The sequence below is a fragment of the Notolepis coatsorum genome, assembly GCF_963971535.1.
Source record: "Notolepis coatsorum genome assembly, chromosome: 19".
Lineage (NCBI taxonomy): Eukaryota > Metazoa > Chordata > Actinopteri > Aulopiformes > Paralepididae > Notolepis > Notolepis coatsorum.
Window position 1 is genome coordinate 92,885,388 of NC_140183.1, and position 20,477 is coordinate 92,905,864.

Below are 20,477 nucleotides of genomic sequence, written 5' to 3' on the forward strand. Positions count from 1 at the left end.
TACAGTGGAATGTCATATCAAGCAAATGCTCAGTATAGAATAAAATTAAGCACAAGACAGATTGAGATTGCCGTTTTGCACTTAATTCATATTTCAGTTAATTGATTAACACCAAAGAATCTTTTCCTGCTGCCATACCTCATTTATGGCCCCTACTATGACCCCTTGTTTCATTGTAATGAAAAACATACAGAGAATTAGGAGTGTAACAGTCTCAATATAGAATTGAAAATGATAAGAAGAAAGATACCTTCAATACAGAGTCGGAATTTAAAACTATAGACAATTCTCCCCTCATTCTCTCTTTCTCAGTTTAACTGGTGGTATTGTATGGCTACTGCTAATTGTTTATGGCTTTGAAATAAGAAAGAATCAAGCTGTGTATTATATAAAATAAATAATTAGAGCTTTGTAGTATACATATATTTTAATAAATGAAAATCGTGTTTCTCAATCTCACTGCATTTCATATTTTTTGTATACAAAACACTTACTCAAACCATTTTAGATATCCAATCTGCTTCCCTGAAAACCGTGTATGGTTCTTCCACACGCTACTGAGGCTCCTGACTGTTAAATTCATAAATTGTAAAATTGCCAATATGTCTAGTTTCTTCCTTGTTACTGATAGACTTCAATCATCCAATCCACCAAACGAGTCAATAGCAACAGCAGAATAAGCTGTTTGAATAAGATTTGTCACATTGTTCTTGGGCGCAACCCACATACTGTGCTGTGCTGCTCATCCCACAAATGCATGTTCCTTACAAATGGGGCACCGTTTAAAAGGTAAATAAACAGGCTTTCCAACGGTATAAAATGTATTGCCAAGAAGCATTGTTACAACAGAGAAATAATCTACCAAACACAAATGCCAAAACTTTATGTTTTATGTTTATTATGATAAACCTGACATGAACAAATAACCACGGCCCCTCAACATACCAAGAGTTGGTTTAGCTCAGAGAGGGTGCTCTAAAACAATTTAACAAATCAAATAATCCATCTGAAAATTATACTCCTGACATTGATATTCCACAAAACGATTTTTCTGACTGAATTAACATCACTGTACTGGTTCTTTTAATCTTATATATCTATTTTAAGGTAGCAAGTAATAATTTTCATCTGAGGTCTGATTCACAGAATATTCTGTCTCCTCCCCGTCTGCAATATCATAACCTTGATTTCTCCCAGTCTCTTCTTCTCCCTGGAGTCTGCTCTCACTCCTCAGCGCCCTCCTCAGCTTTGTCCAAAACAGCTCGTGGGCCTGGGCTGGGTCACTGCAGTCTGAGCCAGGCCACTGTAGATACGTCTTATTTAGCATGACCTTCCTCATGCGGTGGTAGGATGACAACTGCCTCTCGGATATGGGCTCCAGAAACACGAGCAGGAGGATATCCCGGTGCTCATCGAAGAGTCTGTAGCTGGCCAACTGAATCTCCAGAGAGCACCACTCACTACGCAGGAAGTTCCTGCTCACCACACAGATGGTCTTGCGGCTGCCATATACAGCAGAGACAATGTTGCCCACTATATCGCGGCCCAGCTCGAAGTCCCGATGATGCAGGCAAAGTCTGAAAGAAGATCCATTACCCTCCAGGTTGGGGAGCAGCTGTTCCAGTACCCAGCTCTCATCAGCAAAGTTATAGGAAACAAATGCATCATATTTGCACATTTCTTCCTCCTCCCTCAGTCTGCGCCACTGTTCGCCAAACTAGGAGCGAAACACGTAATAGCTGTACTTAATTTTCCAGTAGAGCTTGACATAAAGTAAAGGAAAGATGGTGAACAGAAAAATCATAATTGCTGTGGTGAAAAAGAGGTACTTTCCGAGGTCTATGTAGCAAACTTTGGTGTAAAAGTTGTGGAAGGACAATGTTTGATCGTCTCCACACGGCAGACTGTAGAGAAGTACTGACTGAACTCTTGTGTTATTCAGTGTCCAGTTAAATCAAATCAAATCAAATCAAATTTATTTATAGGGCCCGACAACACACGTTAATGTCCCCATGGGCCGTACAGGTCTTCTTTAAACAGGTCAAGAAGACAACATAACAATAAGTCAAGAACAGAACAAGAACACCATAGGGTCCAAACATTTTTTAGATGAATGCAAATAAATGAAAGAATGCAAGCACTCCCAGACATACCCCACGCGAAGGTAAGGAAAAACTCACTAAAACCTAACAATAGGGAAAAAAGCTCCACAGGCAGTGTGGAGGAGAGAAACCTTAGAAGGGCCGTTCAAGGGGGGATCTCCCTTCTTAGATGTTGGTGATAGTAGTGTTGCAGACGGACAGTTGGTAAGCATGCACTCATGTGTGTGGTGAAACACAGATGAGTGCATGCAATAGCAACTGTACATTTTGAAAAATTAAAGATAGAGCTAATAGCGATAGCAACTGAACATTTTGAAAGATTAAAGATAGAGTTGATAGCGGATCTATTTGAGGCACAGGGGCGGCGCAGAGAGGGTCACGTCCTCCCCGTCTTAGTCACGGGACATTCAACACTCCGGTCGTTGCTCAGGGACAGCCGGAGACAGGGAGATAGGGGGTGGCGCAGAGAGGGTCGCGAACTCCCCGACATCATCGCGGGACATCCGGCACTCCGGTCACCACTACGAGACCTCCGGAGACAGGGGGGCACGCAGAGGGGGTCGCAATCTCCCGGCCTTCGTCACGGGACGTCCAACACTCCGGACAACACTCCAGGACAGCAAGTCATAGGAAGACAGGGAGACGGGACAGGCGTTAGACAGCTCATGAGATTGTAGTAGGCGGACATAGCAATAGATACAAGTGGTAGGCATATATGTGAATGGAGTAGATATATGAAGTAAGCGTATTATGTGAATAGAATAGAAGTACTTAACCCAGCAATGAAACCGCGTTGACTGTTAATCTGTTAACAGTCTGTTAATCAGTTGACAGGACCACGGACAGACGGCGGAGAATAACTGATCCAAGGCCTCGGAGGTGCATGTAGAGCAGTCACTACAAGCTTGGCCAAGACCCCGAGGCATCCATCACCTTGGTCAGCGCCAGGAGACGGGTACTCAGAGAGAAGGGGGAGGGGGGGGGGGGGGGGGAGGGGGGGGGGGGGGGGGAAGAGTTAGAGAGTTCCCATGTTTGTGGTGCTGCAAAGGAGCAGACATGTAGTACCCTGTAGTGCCATGTAGTACCCCGTAGTGCCATGTAGTACCCTATAGTACCCCATAGTGCCATGTAGTACCCCGTAGTATCCTGTAGTACCCTGTAGTGCCATGTAGTACCCTGTGTTGCCTTGTGGTACCATGTAGTACCCCGTAGTGCCATGTAGTTCCATGTAGTGCCATGTAGAGCTATGTAAGCCATGTAGTACCCTGTAATGCCATGCAGTACCATGTAGTACTCTGTGGTACCATGTAGTACCCTGTACCCTAACTAAACTACCCTATAGTAAACTACCCAGTGGTACCATGTAGTACCCTGTACCATAACTAAACTACACAGATTAATCTAAAGGTCAGTCCCCGACCAGGTGAGATCAAGGTAGGTTGAAGGAGAGAGAGAAAAGATGAGTCTTAAGCAGGGATTTAAAAGCTTCGACAGAGCAGGCGCCCCTGATGACGGCAGGTAATTTGTTCCACAGGTAGGGAGCGCGGTAGACAAAGGCTCTGTGGCCGGCGGATTTCTTTTTAACCCTAGGGGTCGATAGAAGCCCCGCATTTTGTGAGCGCAGAGCACGAGCGGGCGAGTATCGGGAGATGAGATCGGATAGATAGAGCGGTGCAAGCCCATTTAAAATTTTGTAGGTGAGGAGTAGCACTTTAAAGTCAGAGCGGGCTTGGATAGGAAGCCAATGTAGGGCGGACAAAACTGGTGTGATGTGATCAAATTTTCTAGTTCTAGTTAGTATCCGTGCAGCCGCATTTTGCACGAGTTGAAGATTTTTGGTGCTTGAATTAGGTAGGCCTGAAAAAAGTGCATTACAGTAGTCCAGACGTGATGAGACAAAAGCATGAATCAGGGTTTCAGCATCAGCCAGAGTTAAAATGGGGCGTATTTTTGCGATATTACGAAGATGGAAGAATGCAATTTTGGTGACATTTTTTATATGTGCATTAAATGAGAGGGAGGAATCAAAAATGACTCAGAGGTTTTTTATGGTGGAGCTCTGGGATACATGACAGGTATCAAAGTTGAGGGAGATGTCCTGAAACAGGCCTCTGTGGTTTGGGGGGCCAACAATTAACATCTCAGTTTTATCTGCATTAAGGAGTAGAAAGTTTTGCGACATCCATTTTTTGACGGCAAGCAAGCAGGCCTCAAGGTTTTGTAGTTGGGAGGAATCATTTGGCTTAATAGGTATATATAATTGGGTGTCATCAGCGTAAAAATGAAAGTTTATGCCAAATTTGCGTATGATATCGCCGAGGGGTAGCATGTAAATCGAAAATAGCAAAGGGCCCAGGACAGAGCCTTGTGGGACACCACATTGCACTGGGAGGGTCTCAGATGTTAAATCATTATAGACCGCGCAGTGTGTTCTATCAGTTAAATAGGATTTAAACCAAGCTAGTGCGAGACCCCGAATGCCAACATGGTTCTCAAGCCGACCAAGAAGAATCGAGTGATCGATAGTGTCAAAGGCTGCACTGAGATCAAGCAATAAGAGCACAGAGGTGAGGTTTGAGTCAAGAGAGAGCAGTAAGTCATTTGTGACTTTGGTAACCGCCGTTTCGGTGGAGTGTAAGGCTCTAAAGCCAGATTGAAATGATTAATTAAGATTATTGTTTGATAAATGGTCAGTAAGTTGCGTTGCGACGATCCGTTCTAACACTTTGGATAGGAATGGGAGATTGGAGATAGGTCTGTAATTTTTCAAGATTAGAGGGTCGAGGTTCGGTTTTTTAAGTAGTGGTTTAATGACGGCTGATTTAAAGGCCAGGGGCACCACGCCAGTAGACAAAGAGGTGTTGAAGATATTGAGTAGGGCAGGGCCTAGAGTTGGGAAGAGTTTTTTGATGAGAGTTGCTGGGAGAGGGTCAAACAGACAGGTTGAAGGTTTAGCCGCGCCAACCAGTTTAGAGAGGGCACTAAGTGAGACGTTTTCAAGGCAGCATAGCGTATGACTGGAATCAAAGTCAGGGGGAATGCCCGTCAAAGGTTGGGAGGGACTCTGATTGTTGAGTAAAGCAACAATTTCATCTCTAATGAGGTCAATTTTCTTGGTAAAAAATGTCATGAATTCGTTAGCCGAGAACGCATGGTTTAGGGCACTTGGTTGTTTCTGCGTAAGTTTTGCAACTGTGTCAAACAGAAACTTTGAGTTGTTTTTGTTTTCATTTATGAGCCTGGAAAAATAAGAGGTTTTGGCAAGTGAGAGTGCCTTTTTGTAGTTACGTAAACTATCATTCCAGGCGAGGCGGAATACTTCGAGTTTGGTCGAACGCCATTTATGTTCAAGTTTGCGACAAGCCTTTTTAAAGGAGCGCGTTTCCTCCGTAAACCAGGGAGTTAGTTTTTGCGGAGCACGTTTAATTTTAGGTTTAAGGGGAGCGACAATGTCGAGCGTGCTACGAAGGGCGGCATTAAGTTTGTCTGTAAAGAGATCAAGGGGGCCAGAGTAAGAGAGGAAGGGAGAGAGGGTGTCTGGTAGGCAGTTAACTAGAATTGGGACAGTTGAGGCGTTAATACGACGGCTCATGTAGGATTCTACACTGTCTGGGCGAGAAACCGTCAGATCAATTTGAAATTTGATGAGGTAGTGGTCTGAGAGAGCAGGAACATAGGGGGAGACGGTCAAATTTGACACAGTGAGACCGCGGGCTAGGACTAGGTCAAGGGTGTTCCCACCACTGTGAGTGGGTTGGTCAACGATTTGAATGAGACCGACAGAGTCAATGATGTCGGTAAAAGCCTTATTTAGGGGATCTAGAGTTTTATTGGAATGAATGTTAAAATCACCAACAATTAAAATGTTATCTGAGCGCATAACAAGCTCAGAGATGAAAGTTGAAAATTCATCTAGGAAGAGGGTGTAAGGGCCTGGGGGGCGGTATAGGACAGCCATTACAAAGGATGCAGTGGAGGTAGGAATCAGACCGCCACACTTTCTGTTGGGTGGAGAGGGATGCAACAGGAGCACCTCAAACGAGGAAAACTTACAGTTTGCGTCGGATGTAAAGTTGTGCTTAGAGTCATAAATTAGAGCAACTCCGCCTCCTTTCTTGGAGGTGCGTGCGATGTGGGAGCTACTAAAATTAGGGGGTGAGGCCTCGTTTAAGGGCAGAAAATCATTAGGTTTAAGCCATGTCTCAGTGAGGCCAAATAGGTCGAGACTATGGTCTGTTATCAGTTCATTTACCAAAAGAGCTTTGGTTGGCAGAGAGCGGATGTTGATAAGGCCAACCTTCACACTCTCTGTATACTTAGCAGCGCGGTTTTCAGCCATGCGGGTAGGTTTAATCGCAATTAAGTTGGCATGGTTTATCGCACAAGGACGAGCTGGGTAAAGCGGAGCGTAACGGGATATTCTAGTTTTGATTGGGTATACAGGTTTAGGGGTAGAGATAGAAAGAGAGGAGTGGGGAGCCTGGTGGAGGAGGGACCGAGCAAGAAAGGTATAAGGATTGGCAGGGTCCATCAGTTTAGCATGACTAGCAGGCTCGCTAAGAGCCTGCACCCTGGCATGCTTGTGGGGTGGCTGTCAGCCCGAAGCTATAATCTTGTCTATATTGCGAGATAAGAGAGAGGCGCCTTGCATGTTAGGATGCACGCCGTCCTTTCTCAGCAAGCCAGGGTGCCCCCAGAAAGAGGACCAATTATCCACGAACCCTAAGCCCTGTTCTTTACAGTATTTTTCCAGCCATCGGTGTAGAGAAGCTGTCCTACTCACGAACTCATCATCATGCCGGTTTACAGGCAGGGGGCCAGAGAAGATTACTCGATGCCGACTCATCTTTCTGGCGAGGTCAGAAAGCCTAACTATGTTGATCTTTGAGAGACTTTCATCCTACAGTCATTATTTCCGACGTGTATAACAATATGGTCGAATTTATCTTCAGTGGGTGTGATACGTGGGTTACCTTTTGCCTTGACTATGCTATTCGCCAGAAATCTCAGGTTGGCTTCAATGTCGGTAGCTCTGGCTCCCCCATAACATTTGATCTCGGCTGGCTTGTCTAGCAAAATATGCCGGGTGATGGAGTCGCCAATCACAAGGACGGAACGACGGGGTTGCAGTGGAACCGGCTGCGTACTGGGACCGGAACCCGCAACACGTGTAAAATCATGTTGCGGAGCAGGTGCTGTTGAGGCCGAGGCCGAGCGGTTACACTGCCGCTTCGTAGTGGGCGCAAAGGCCTTGTCCTGAGCACTATGTCTGGGACTCTCCAGACGAGAAGACCTCGCTAGAGGCTCCTCAGAAAAGCCTGTAGTGTCCAAGACGTCTAAAGCTGACTGTTTTCCTGACTCAAGTTCAAGGACACGACTCTCTAACAGAGTTAACCTTTCTAGGAGAGAGGGACAGACAGGACAGACAGAACACATAGCCATGCTTACACCAGGTAGAGCAGGAACAAATAAAGATACGAAGTACTATGGATCAACTGCTAAAGGCTATGTGTATGAAGCCGATTGAAGGTTTAGCTAATGAGCTAAAACCAGTGGGTCGAGTAAGTTGACAAGCTAACAAGGCAAGACCAGAAAATGCAGGTACAAAGGAGTGGCCTGCTAGAGGGCAGGTGAGGGGCAGTAGATACTCTAGTGCACTCGGTTGCCTCCTCGGATAACTCCAGCAGGAAAACTCCAAGTCTTTGTCTGTCTTAGTCGGTCGCCGGCGCTCTGCTGGCGCTTCGATAGACTACACTTAAATCCCTATTGAATATTGTCCCACACCTGTAGGGGGCTAGTCTCTGACTGATTGGACTAATTACCACAGGCTGCTCAAGTCAAACCCAATGGGGTTGAAGAGAGCCTGATTGATTAAGAACAAACAATTATCAAAATATACAATGGATTGAGTACTAACTTACATTACTCAGCAAGAACACAGTGAAGTCAGCTCAGGTTTTAGAGAAATGTGTGCACAGGCAAATGTATTTAACAAGCTTTGCCTCTGACTGATTGGACTAATTACCACAGGCTGCTCAAGTCAAACCCAATGGGGTTGAAGAGAGCCTGATTGATTAAGAACAAACAATTATCAAAATATACAATGGATTGAGTACTAACTTACATTACTCAGCAAGAACACAGTGAAGTCAGCTCAGGTTTTAGAGAAATGTGTGCACAGGCAAATGTATTTAACAAGCTTTGCCTCTGACTGATTGGACTAATTACCACAGGCTGCTCAAGTCAAACCCAATGGGGTTGAAGAGAGCCTGATTGATTAAGAACAAACAATTATCAAAATATACAATGGATTGAGTACTAACTTACATTACTCAGCAAGAACACAGTGAAGTCAGCTCAGGTTTTAGAGAAATGTGTGCACAGGCAAATGTATTTAACAAGCTTTGCCTCTGACTGATTGGACTAATTACCACAGGCTGCTCAAGTCAAACCCAATGGGGTTGAAGAGAGCCTGATTGATTAAGAACAAACAATTATCAAAATATACAATGGATTGAGTACTAACTTACATTACTCAGCAAGAACACAGTGAAGTCAGCTCAGGTTTTAGAGAAATGTGTGCACAGGCAAATGTATTTAACAAGCTTTGCCTCTGACTGATTGGACTAATTACCACAGGCTGCTCAAGTCAAACCCAATGGGGTTGAAGAGAGCCTGATTGATTAAGAACAAACAATTATCAAAATATACAATGGATTGAGTACTAACTTACATTACTCAGCAAGAACACAGTGAAGTCAGCTCAGGTTTTTTTTATTCCAAGATACGAGTTTTGATATTTGTTGGGTCACATCTTTCCAGAATGCCTTAACTGGTGAGCAGTCCCAATACATGTGCATAAATGTCCCTTCATCTCCATTTGCACATTGGGTGCATTTGGAATCTTGTTTAAGCCCCATTCGGCACAGTCTTATAGGAGTCAAGTATGTCCTGTGAATATAGTTAAGATTGATTTGTTGATGATCCGGGTTCCTTGATGTAAGTCGGACATTTGCCCAGGCTCCTTGCCAATCAAAGTCATTTTCCAGGTCTGGTATATCCCTCCTCCAGACAGAGTCAAGTTGGAGGGTTTCATACGAGGACGTTAGTAATTGATGATAAAATTCTGAAACAAAACCTCTCGATGTCTCTCTTGCGTAGAAGAATTTGTGGTATCTGTGGTGTTCAATTGGTCTGTCTAATGGAACACCGTGAGACTTCAAACATAGCTCTAACTGTTTGTGAAAAAGCCATGTGGACTTGGTGAGATTAAATTTTTTGCGTATTTCTTTATCACTACAAAAACCCTGTTTGTTAAAAACATCCCCTAATGAGTGTATGCCTTGCTCTTCCCATATAGGGAATCTTATAGGTTGTTTTCCAATTAAGAGTGCATTGTTATTGAATAAGGGAGTATGATTGTGCCATTTTTGTGGGTTAGGATTTTTTTTTTGTGATTCACGCCATATCCGGATCGCATGAGTAATTATGGGGCCAAATTTTCGTTCACAGTGCTTGATTGGTAGTTTAGTGTATGCTATGTCCTTCAGTCTATGTGGGGCTACTATGTTTTCTTCTATTTTTCTCCAGGATGCTAATGCTTGGGAGTCAAACCATGTTGTCAATGGACTTAATGTGTACGCCTTAAAATATAGGAAAAAATCTGGAAATGCCATGCCACCATCTGCTTTATTTCTCTGTGCGGTGGATCTTTTTATACGTGGTGGTTTGTTATTCCAAATAAATTTGTATGTGGAGGAGTGTAATCTTTTCCAGTAACCCTCTGGAGGGGGTAACGGTAGCATTGAACTGAAGAAGTTGATTTTAGGTAGTACATCCATCTTAACTATTGATATCCGTGCTTGTACTGTGTTTTTAAGTTTTGCCCATCTATCAAGGTCGTCTTTGATTTTGTTTTGGATTTTTGTGTAGTTGTGCTTCACCGTTTGTCTTATGGTAGGGAATATTTCCACTCCCAAGCATCTGAAATGTTTTACCATCGGTATCTGTCCTGGGAGGGTTGTATCTTTTTTTGCAGTCAAGTCAAGTCAAGTCAAGAGTTTTAATTGTCACGGCATACAGGTATACAATGAAATGCGGCTGGTCTTGCCCGCGACGATGTGCAATACAGTGGTACAACATATAATAGAATCCAATAAAATACAGTGGTACAACATATTAATAGAATCCAATAAAACAGTGCAATAAACAGGTACATGGTGTGCCATCTCGGTATCTGTACATTAGTATTTACAGAGCATATAGGACATGCTAGGTAGCTTTAGTAGTGCAATACACTGTTCCTGATGCTATACTACTTTAAGTGGCCTTTCCTCTGGCCATAAGTGTGCGTGTGTGCGGCATGAGTGTTAAAGTGGCTGCTAGTGTGTGAGCGTGCTCAGCGTGCGTGTCGTGTATGTGCTTGTGTGTGGATAGTTCAGTTTCTGTGTCTCTCAATGTTCATTGTTCAAGGCTCTGATGGCCTGGGGGAAGAAGCTTAGCCTAAGCCTCTCCGTCCTAGTAGCTGGAGTTCGCAGGCGTCTGCCTGACCTCAGCAGCTGGAACAGGCTGTTATTGGGGTGGTGGGGGTCTTTCATTATCCTGCAGGCTCTGGATTTGCACCTCTTGTTGTATAGAGCCTGCAGGGGAGGTAGCGCAATACCCGTGGTACGCTCGGCTGAGCGCACCACACTCTGTAGGGCCTTCTTGTCCTGTGCCGTGCTGTTCCCATACCAGGCAGTGATGTTTCCGGTCAAGATGCTCTCTACAGCTCCTGAGTAGAAGGACTGGAGTATCTTCCCCGATACTCTGAACTTCCTTAACTGTCTCAGGTGGTAGAGGCGCTGCTTCGCTTTCTTTACTACTGTGTTTATGTGTGTTGACCATGTCAGGTCCTCTGAGATGTGGACCCCCAGGTACTTGAAGCTGCTCACCCTGTCCACGGTAGCCCCGTTAATCGTCAGTGGTGTGTGTGTCTCCTGCTGTCCTCTCCTATAATCCACGATCAGCTCCTTGGTTTTACCAATGTTCAGGAGCAGGCTGTTGTCCTGGCACCAACGTTCCAGTACCTCAACCTCCTCTCGGTAGGCCTTCTCGTCGTTGTCCGAGATCAGCCCCACCACCACCGTGTCGTCGGCGAACTTCACAATGGAGTTGGAGCTGAACTTGGCCGCACAGTCGTGTGTGTAGAGTGAGTACAGCAGGGGGCTTAGAACACAGCCCTGGGGGGACCTGATGCTCAGGGTGATGGTGTTGGAGGTCTGACCCCCCACCCTGACCGCCTGGGGTCTTTCACTCAGAAAGTCCAGTACCCAGGCGCTCAGGGCGGAGCTCAGGCCTAGCTCGATCAGCTTGTCCACCAGTCTGGTGGGGACTATGGTGTTGAACGCTGAGCTGTAGTCAATGAACAACAGTCTCACATAGCCCCCCTTCTGACGGTCAAGGTGGGAGAGAGTGCTGTGCAGTACCTGGGAGACCGCGTCATCAGTGGACCTGTTTGTCCTGTATGCAAATTGCATAGGGTCCATATCACTGGGGAGAGAGGCACAAATGTGGTCCTTGACCAGCCTCTCGAAACATTTCATGACCACAGAGGTGAGTGCCACCGGTCTGTAATCATTTGGACATGTTGGGGAGGGTTTCTTCGGTACAGGGATGATGGTAGACATCTTGAAGCAGGCAGGGACTACTGACTCCGCCAGGGATTGATTAAATATGGCGGTGAACACCGGGGCAAGCTGGTTTGCACAGGACTTAAGTATGCGTCCTGTTATACCATCTGGGCCTGCAGCCTTCCTGGTGTTCACCTGCATAAATGCTCTTCTCACACTGTGTTCCGACAACGAGAGAGCGCCCCCGCCCCCCCGCGGTTGCCCCCCCCCCTCCACAACAGCCGGTGCGCCAGTGACGTCACTAGCCAGAGGGCTAGCGGCGACACTGTCTACACCGAACCGAGCGTAGAAGGAGTTGAGTTTGTCCGCTAGAGAGGCGTCGTCGCTCCCCATTGAGGGGGCGCTGACTTTGTAGTCAGTTATTGTCTTCAGTCCCCTCCACAAGCCTCTTGTGTCGTTTTGTGCCATTTGTGTCTCCAGTTTCTCAGCATATGTCCTCTTAGCAAGTTTAACAGCCTTGCGCAGAGTGTAGACTGAAGCCTTGTACTCTTCCATATTTCCTGACTCTCTGCCCAGGTTATAAGCCGTGGTGCGTGAGTTTAGGGCTGTTCTTATAGTGCTGTCCACCCAAGGTTTCTGGTTTGGGAAAACCCGCGCCTTCTTTGTGAGGACAATGCCGTCTACCACTGTTGCTATGTAACAAACAACGGTATCAGCGTACTCGCTGACGTCACTGGCGCTTCCTTTAAACATGTCCCAGTCTGTATCCGCGAACGCGTCACAGAGATCGGTCTCTGATTCGTCAGACCACTTTTTTGTCTCACGTGACACGACGACGTCACGCGATCTTTGTTTGTATGCTGGAATTAAAAAAATGGAGTCGTGATCGCTCGCGCTTGTAGAGCCCATCAGTGGCGGAGCCGCTACAGCCTTGTAGGCAGCTCTGAACGGGGTGTAGCAGTGGTCGAGTGTGTTCCCCCCTCTTGTGGAGCAGGCGATGTGCTGAAAAAAGGTCGGCATCACTTTTTTCAGGTTTGCCTGATTGAAGTCACCAGTCACTATCGTCGCGGCTTCTGGGTGCTTGATCTGCTGTTTGTTGATGTAGTCGTGTAATTCCCCCAGCGCTTTGCCAGTATTTGCCTGTGGGTGAATATACACGACGGATAAAATGACCGCGGTAAACTCACGGGGTAGGTGATACGGGCGACACAGGATCTGGAGATGTTCCATATCTGGGGAGCATGAACTTGAGAGGACATGTACTTCCTTGGGATTAACCCAGAGATTGTTCGTGAGGATGCAGACCCCACCTCCGATGCTCTTCCCAGAGGCTGCCGTGCGATCTGCTCTCAGGACGGTGAAATTGTCCGATGGAGAGACGCTGTTGTCCGGCGTCGCTGGCTTGAGCCATGTCTCAGTGAAACACATGACGTTAACGTCTCTCATCTCCCGTTGGAATCGGACCCTCGCTCTCAAGTCGTCCATCCTTCCCTCCAACGAACGTGCATTCGCCAGAAAGATGGATGGAATTGCTGGACGGTAAGCAGATCTTTTTAATCTAAGTCTGATACCGCCTCGTCTACCTCTATGCTTCTTTCTGCCGTTTCCTTTGTTGTCGTTCTCCCGCTTGATTTCTGTTAGCCATTCTGGGCATAAAGTGTCTACCAACTCCTCTTTGAGTCCGGAGTTTAGGTCCATAAGTGTCTGGCGGTCGTATGACATACCCGCCAGTGATGTTTTAATAAAAAAAGTCGAAAAAACAAACATAATAGCTAAAAATGTGCACAATCGTCGCGGAGCTAAACCAAAGGCGACTGACCGGGGTCGCGCCATAGTAAGGGGTGCAGGGGTGTTAAGTGGAAGGAAAGCCGACTTCGGCCAATTTATCTTAAATCCCGATAAATCACCAAAGTCCTCAATCAACTTGAGCAGATGAGGCAATGTGGTGTTGGGGTTTTTCATGAACAATATTACATCGTCCGCATATAAACAAATTTTTTGTTGTGTGCCCTTGATTACGATTGGTTCTATGGATTGGGATTGTCTTATATATTGTGCTAAAGGCTCTAATGATAGATTGAACAGTCCGGGACTAAGAGGACAACCCTGTCTGGCAGAGCGTGATACCGGAAATATTTGGGAGATGATTGTGCCTGTTGTAATCATGGCCGATGGGTCTTTGTATAATACTTTAATCATATCGATGAATCCTTTTCCTAACCCCATCCTTTCTGTGATGTGGTTTTCTGTAAGGTAGAGAGCTCTCAGGGAGTGGAGGCCACTGAAAAAAGCACGGGGCAAAAGGCTGATTCCATGGGGCATTTGTCCACCTAATTTCAGATCATAGAGCTTGGTGAGATTAATAAATGGCGAATAGGGAGTGTCATGGAAGAAGTGAATCTGATTCCTCTCTAGGTCCAACACTGTCAGTTTATCTTGGAATAAACTAAACCAAGTGCTGTCAATCTGTTTTAAATAGTTGCCATCTAGATATAATTTAGATAGACTTGTCAGGCCATAAAGGCCAGCTCTGTCAAAGTGAGAAATGTTATTCCCTCCAAGGTCCAGGATACTCAATTGATTGAGTTTGAGGAATGTCCCATTGAAAATGACTGAAATGCGGTTGTTACGTAGATTAAGATTTTGCAGGCTGTACAAATCTTCAAAGCTGTTATTGAATAAATCCGTTAGGAGGTTATTGTCCAAACGAAGTGTTGCGAGATGCTTTAGCCCTTTGAGAGCTTTGCGGTGTAGAAAAGCAATTGAGTTTATATTGAGTTTCAGGGTCTTGATGTTAGGTACGTGATGAAAGGCAAACGTGTTTACCGAGAGGATGCGATTGTAACGATAGCTCAGCTCTGTGAGATGTAGGAAAGAATGGGTATCCCTTTTTTTACAGGGCCGAAGGAATGTGAGATGGTTATGCTCTGCATTGAAGCTTTGTATATATTTCTGTCCTTTGAGAAAGGGAAGACAACCCATAGTTTTCAGTTGGTTCCAGGAGATATCTAAGGCATGCGTGATTTGAGGACATTTGAGCAGTGTGTTGTTTTTTAAATTCTTGATCCCATTACTGCTCAGCATCATATTTTTAACCATCTTCACCTTTCCCCGCAACAGTGTGCAAAGTTGGGTGATCAGACTATCATTTATTAGGCCCGTTCCAGTGAAGTCTATGTGTCCAGCATTAACATTGCTTATATTAAAAAGCTCAGGTACCCTGACATTAGTTGAATGCAAACGTAGATAATTTATCCGTCTCAAGTCCACTCCTTGAAAAGCCACTGTAGAGAGTGCATTGTTGTAAGATAGATCTAGAACCTCGATCTGCCTGAGGAACAGCAGTTCACAAGCCAAAGTGTGGAGATTATTTCTACATAGATACAACGTGGTGAGAGATTCAGGTAATGAAATATTTGAATGCCTGAGAGATGTTAACATGTTAAAGCAAAGATCTAGTTTTGTCAAACTCTTTAGGTGTGACACAGATTCTGTAACGGCAGAGAAATTAGTAAGACAATTTTGACGCAATATCAACGTGTCTAATTTTAGGACTTTGGAGAAAATACTCTTGGGGAGGTGCTTTAGTGAGTTAATGGCAAGTGAGAGAAAGGTGAGGTTATCCAGGTCCTGAAACAAAAAAGAGTTAAGTTCACTTATGTTGTTACAGGACAGGTTTAGGCTCTTAAGTTGATGTAGGTTTTGGAAAGCCAGTCTGTCAATGAAGGTCAAGTTGTTATGATCTATTTTAAGGTTTTCAAGCTTTGGAAGATGAAAAAAGCTTCCATTGTGTATGTAGCGAACAGGATTGGTGGAGATGGTAAGATTGATGGCAGAGTGTGGCAGGTCGCCAACAATAGCAGATATGTCCTTTGCCTTTCGAAGTATGCAACTGAATTCCTTTAGGTATGAGCCAGAGTCTTCAATGCAGTTTTTAAAGCTGTCGCCATTAATGAAGTAGAAAACATTAACTACAAATGCCATTGACGCCAACAACAAAATGATTAGGCTCGCCATTGTGTCTAGTTATTGTAGTAAAGAAATATAATTATTCCCCAGGTCTCTCCAAAAAATGTCCTTAAAGTTTTCTTTGACAATGCAAGGATGGTTTGCTGGCTTGGATGTGTCCGTGTACAAGGCCTCTTGAACATCGGTTGAGCTTAGTTGTGGTAGAGGAACCTATAAGAACAGCAGACATAATTGACATGTTAACATGATCCACCTGTTTCAAGTTTCATGTTTGTTTATTATTTGTCACAATAAAATACAGAATACTTTATGATGAAATGCTTGTTTCTGTATGAGCCCCTGAGAGTGTGCTTCATACAGTAAAAAAAGTAAGTAAAAAAAGTCATTAAGAAGTAGGTAAAAAGTAAGTAAAGGAATGTTCAATATACATATATGAATGAATGAATGAATGAATGAATGAATGAATGAATGAATGAATGAATGAATGAATGAATGAATGAATGAATGAATGAATGAATGAATGGATGAATGAATGAATGAATGAAAACTTTATTTAATAGATTGCAGAATGGGTACAATACAGTACGGCTCAATACATACAATTGTTAAGGGGATGCAGACCAGAGAAAGACGTTTGTCTTGTTTACATCAGGGTCCCCCATTTTCAATTCAGTGACATTTATGACATACACAACATACATGACATCATGACATTTATGGCATAGGGACATACATGACATACAGGTATATAGTACTGTTACATTTGTGACATATGATATGCAAATATACAGTACTGTTACCCATAGATCCTGACAGAGAGTATATACATATGATGGGGAGGAGACTGTACATTAGGAGGGGTGGGTGGGTGGGAGAGAAATATACATACGGTGGGGAGAGAATATATAATAATAATAACTTTATTTGTATAGCACTTTTCATACAGAGGTTGCAGTTCAAAGTGCTTCACAACAGCAAAAAATACAGGCATAAGCGAGCATAAAAAAAGATAGACAGGTAGAATCACAGTGTTTCACATTAGGATCTAGCATCCCAATAGGCTCTCCGCTTACAGTTTTCAGTAACACAAATAGTAAAAATAGTTTAAAATGATTCAGTTTAAAAATAGTCAAAAAATTATAAAATAGAACGGACATAAAAAATACAGGCATGAGCGAGCATAGCAAGATATGGCAAATCACAGTGTTTCACATTAGGATCTAGCATCCTAATAGGCTCTCTATTCAGTAATACTCCTGTAATTCATGAACAAATAATCACAGTGTTTCACATTTGGATCTAGCCAATAATAAGAATAAAATGATTCAGTTTAAAAATAGTCATAAATAATCAGTGTTTCACATTTGGATCTAGCAAATAATAAGAATAGTTTAAAATGATTCAGTTTAAAAATAGTCATCAGTAAGAAGTAAAAAGTGCAATAACCGACACATGAATTTGATAGGCAGTGTAAAAGAGTAGGCAGGGTAAGAATAAATACAAGTTGTGTCAGGATATCCCTGATGTTTCCTCTTGCCACTAGGTGGTAGCAGATATCTATCAGTGAAATGCCTGAGCAAAGAGATAGGTTTTAAGCTGTCTTTTAAAGATGTCTAGCGAGTTGGCTTCCCTGATGTTTTGGGGTAGTTTGTTCCATAGTTTTGGGGCATAGTTGATAAAGGCTGCATTACCGATCCTCTTTTGACTGCTTCTGGGAGCCTCTAGTAGTCCAGCAGCTGATGATCGCAGTGTTCTTGCTGGTGTGTAATTTATTAGAGTGTTGGCGATGTAGCTAGGTCCCTGTCCATTTAGAGCTTTGTATGTAAGGAGAAGGACCTTAAAGTCAATTCTAAATGTTACAGGAAGCCAGTGTAAAGCGGCTAGGACTGGACTAATGTGCTCTCTCCTTTTGGTTCTAGTTAGCAGTCGGGCTGCAGAGTTTTGGATTAGCTGAAGCCTCTCTGTGGTTTTCTTAGGGAGACCTGTGAAAAGTGCATTACAGTAGTCTAACCGGCTAGATATGAATGCATGAATTAGCTTCTCAGCATCGTTCTGATTAATAAATGGTCGTACTTTTGCTATATTTCTGAGATGGAAGAACGATGTTTTCGTCACTTTGCTAATATGAGAATTGAAGTTCAGTTCTGAATCTATGACAACCCCAAGACTAGTGACCTCAGATTTGATCCAAGGGGTTAGCCCTCCCAGGTTCTTTATTAATGTTTCTTTTTTAGTTTTGGAGCCGATAATTAGAATTTCAGTTTTGTTCTCGTTTAGTTTCAAGAAGTTCTTACTCATCCATTTATTTATTGCCAGTAAGCAGTCTGTAATGGAGCTAATCGCTGTATCATTTGGTTCAGCAGATATGTACAGTTGTGTATCATCCGCATAGCTATGGAAATCTACATTATGTTCTCTGATGATATCACCCAGCGGTAACATGTAAAGGGAGAAGAGTAAAGGACCTAAGCAACTCCCTTGTGCAACTCCATAGTTGTTGTCGTATATATCAGACATGTGATCTCCTAGTTTAACATAGAATTTCCTCCCTCTGATGTATGTTTTAAACCAGCCCAGCACATGGTCTGAGAAACCGACATGGTTTTCAAGACGATCGATTAGAATATCGTGATCGATTGTATCAAATGCTGCACTGAGATCTAACAGGATAAGGATGGAGATCTTATTCTCGTCAGAGTTTAGTCTGAGGTCACTGATTATTTTGGTGAGGGCAGTTTCAGTGCTATGATATTTTCTGAATCCTGACTGAAATTCTTCTAAGATGTTGTTTTCTTCAAGAAAGGAATTTATTTGAACTGAAACTATCTTTTCAAGTACTTTACTAATGAATGGTAGGTTGGATATTGGACGATAATTTGCCATTTCATTACTATCCAAGTTAGGTTTTTTTAGTAATGGCTTTACAACTGCTGTTTTAAAGGCATCCGGGAAAATACCAGTCCTAAGGGAAGTGTTTATGATATCTAGCACAGGGCTTGAAACACTATTAAATACCCGTTTGAAGAAAGCTGTAGGTATAGGGTCAATGTCTGAGGTGGAGGAGTTACATTCTGAGACAGTTTTGCAGAGTACATCTAATGTGATGCATGTGAAACTTCTCATGGTTACATTGCACGGTTTGCCGCAATCAACTTTATTTCCATCATGAGTAATGCTGGCCCTGATCAAGGTTATTTTGTTGTTAAAGAATAGTGCAAGTTCTTCACACTTAACCGTTGATGACTGAGGAGGTGTAGGGGCAGTGTTGAGTAGTACATTAATAGTGGAAAAGAGGATTCTGGAGTTTCCAGCATTTTCTGTAATGATTTTAGAGAAGTAATCTTTCCTTGCTAAGCGGATGGTTTTATTATAAGCAGTTAAAGCATCTTTGTATATATCACAGCATATGGTGGTTTTTGTTTTTCTCCATTTTCGCTCCGCTGCACGACATTTCCTTTTTTCTTTGTTGACCGTATTATAGTTTAACCAGGGCGAGGCTCTAGTTTTCTTCTTTTTCGTTTTTAATGGGGCGACAGAATTTAATATAGATGACATTGCATCATTGAGATTTTCTACCATTTCATTTAGAGAGCTGTCATGATTGTGTGGTTCATGTAGTCTGATAAGATCAATGAACTTTGATTCAGCTTTGTCGTTTAGGAGCCTCTTTTTAACTATGATTTCTTTTTTTGTTTTAGTAAGGGTTATTTGAGTATCAAAAAATATACAGTGATGGTCGGAGAGAGGTAATTCAGTTATTGAGATATTTGTTATGCTTAGCCCAGTTGTTGTTATAACTAAGTCTAGTGTATTCCCAAGCCGGTGAGTTGCATTTGTTATATGCTGTATTAGGTCAAAGCTATCCAGTAGATTTTTTAGTTCCATAGTTTTGGAGTCTGTTTTCTTATTAAAATGGATGTTCAGGTCTCCATTTAGGATCACCTTATCATATCCGGTAACACATAGTGAGATCAGTTCAGAGAGCTCCTGTATAAATATTGGTGAGTGTCTAGGCGGGCGGTATATTGTGACAATAATAGTTGATTCTGTTTTTAGTTCAATGGCAAGATATTCCATTGACATGAACTCGCCTAGTTCTGTGATTCTAAACAAGAGTTTTGAGGAGAAGATTGCTGCAACTCCTCCGCCCCTTTTATTTTTTCTGGGTATTTGAAAAAAGTTATAGTCTGGTGGACAAGCTTCTATCATTATTGATGTAGCTGTGTCATTATTTAGCCATGTCTCTACTAGGCAGATGCAATCTAAGTTATTTTCTTTAATCAGATCATTTACTAAGAATGTTTTATTATTCAGTGATCTGACATTTAGGAAAGCTAATTTTATTTGTTGGACTTCTTTAGAGGAGGTCTGCTTTGGTTTGACCGTGATGGCCCTGAGGTTAATAGCAGGTAAACGCATTGGTGGCGTATATTTTTCACCATGCCATTGGCTAGTTATGATTACTTGTATGTTTTGAGAGATGGCATGGTAATTGTGCTATACTGTACCGTACTGACTGCACTGTGCTTTCGGGGACATTTGATCAGACGAGATGGCCTTGTGTGATATGGGGGACGGGGACGGGGACGGGACGTCTTGTGCTGTACTTCGTGGTGAGATTGTGTCCTTCATGACTATCTCTCGTGCTGGTATGAGCTTAATATTCTTGGAGGCCATCAAGGCATGACGCATGTTTGCTGATAGGAGCTTTGAACCTAAGCGATTTGGGAAGAAGCCATTTCTTTGAAAACGTTCTGGGTTATTCCAGAAAACATTGAAGTTGTCAATGAATTTC

At 43.3% G+C, this 20,477-nt stretch overlaps 1 pseudogene across 1 annotated transcript in view; it reads right to left on the bottom strand.

The window, feature by feature from the left end:
* The window catches only part of LOC311246636, a 54,013-nt pseudogene that overhangs the window by 20,564 nt on the left and 12,972 nt on the right, over positions 1 to 20,477 (bottom strand). The window contains exons 3-4 of the transcript in view: positions 13,935 to 15,589; positions 1,183 to 1,949 (exon numbers count right to left, since the gene is read on the bottom strand). The product of the transcript in view is annotated as an uncharacterized misc_RNA (transcript). The remainder of the gene's footprint in view (positions 1 to 1,182; positions 1,950 to 13,934; positions 15,590 to 20,477) is intronic.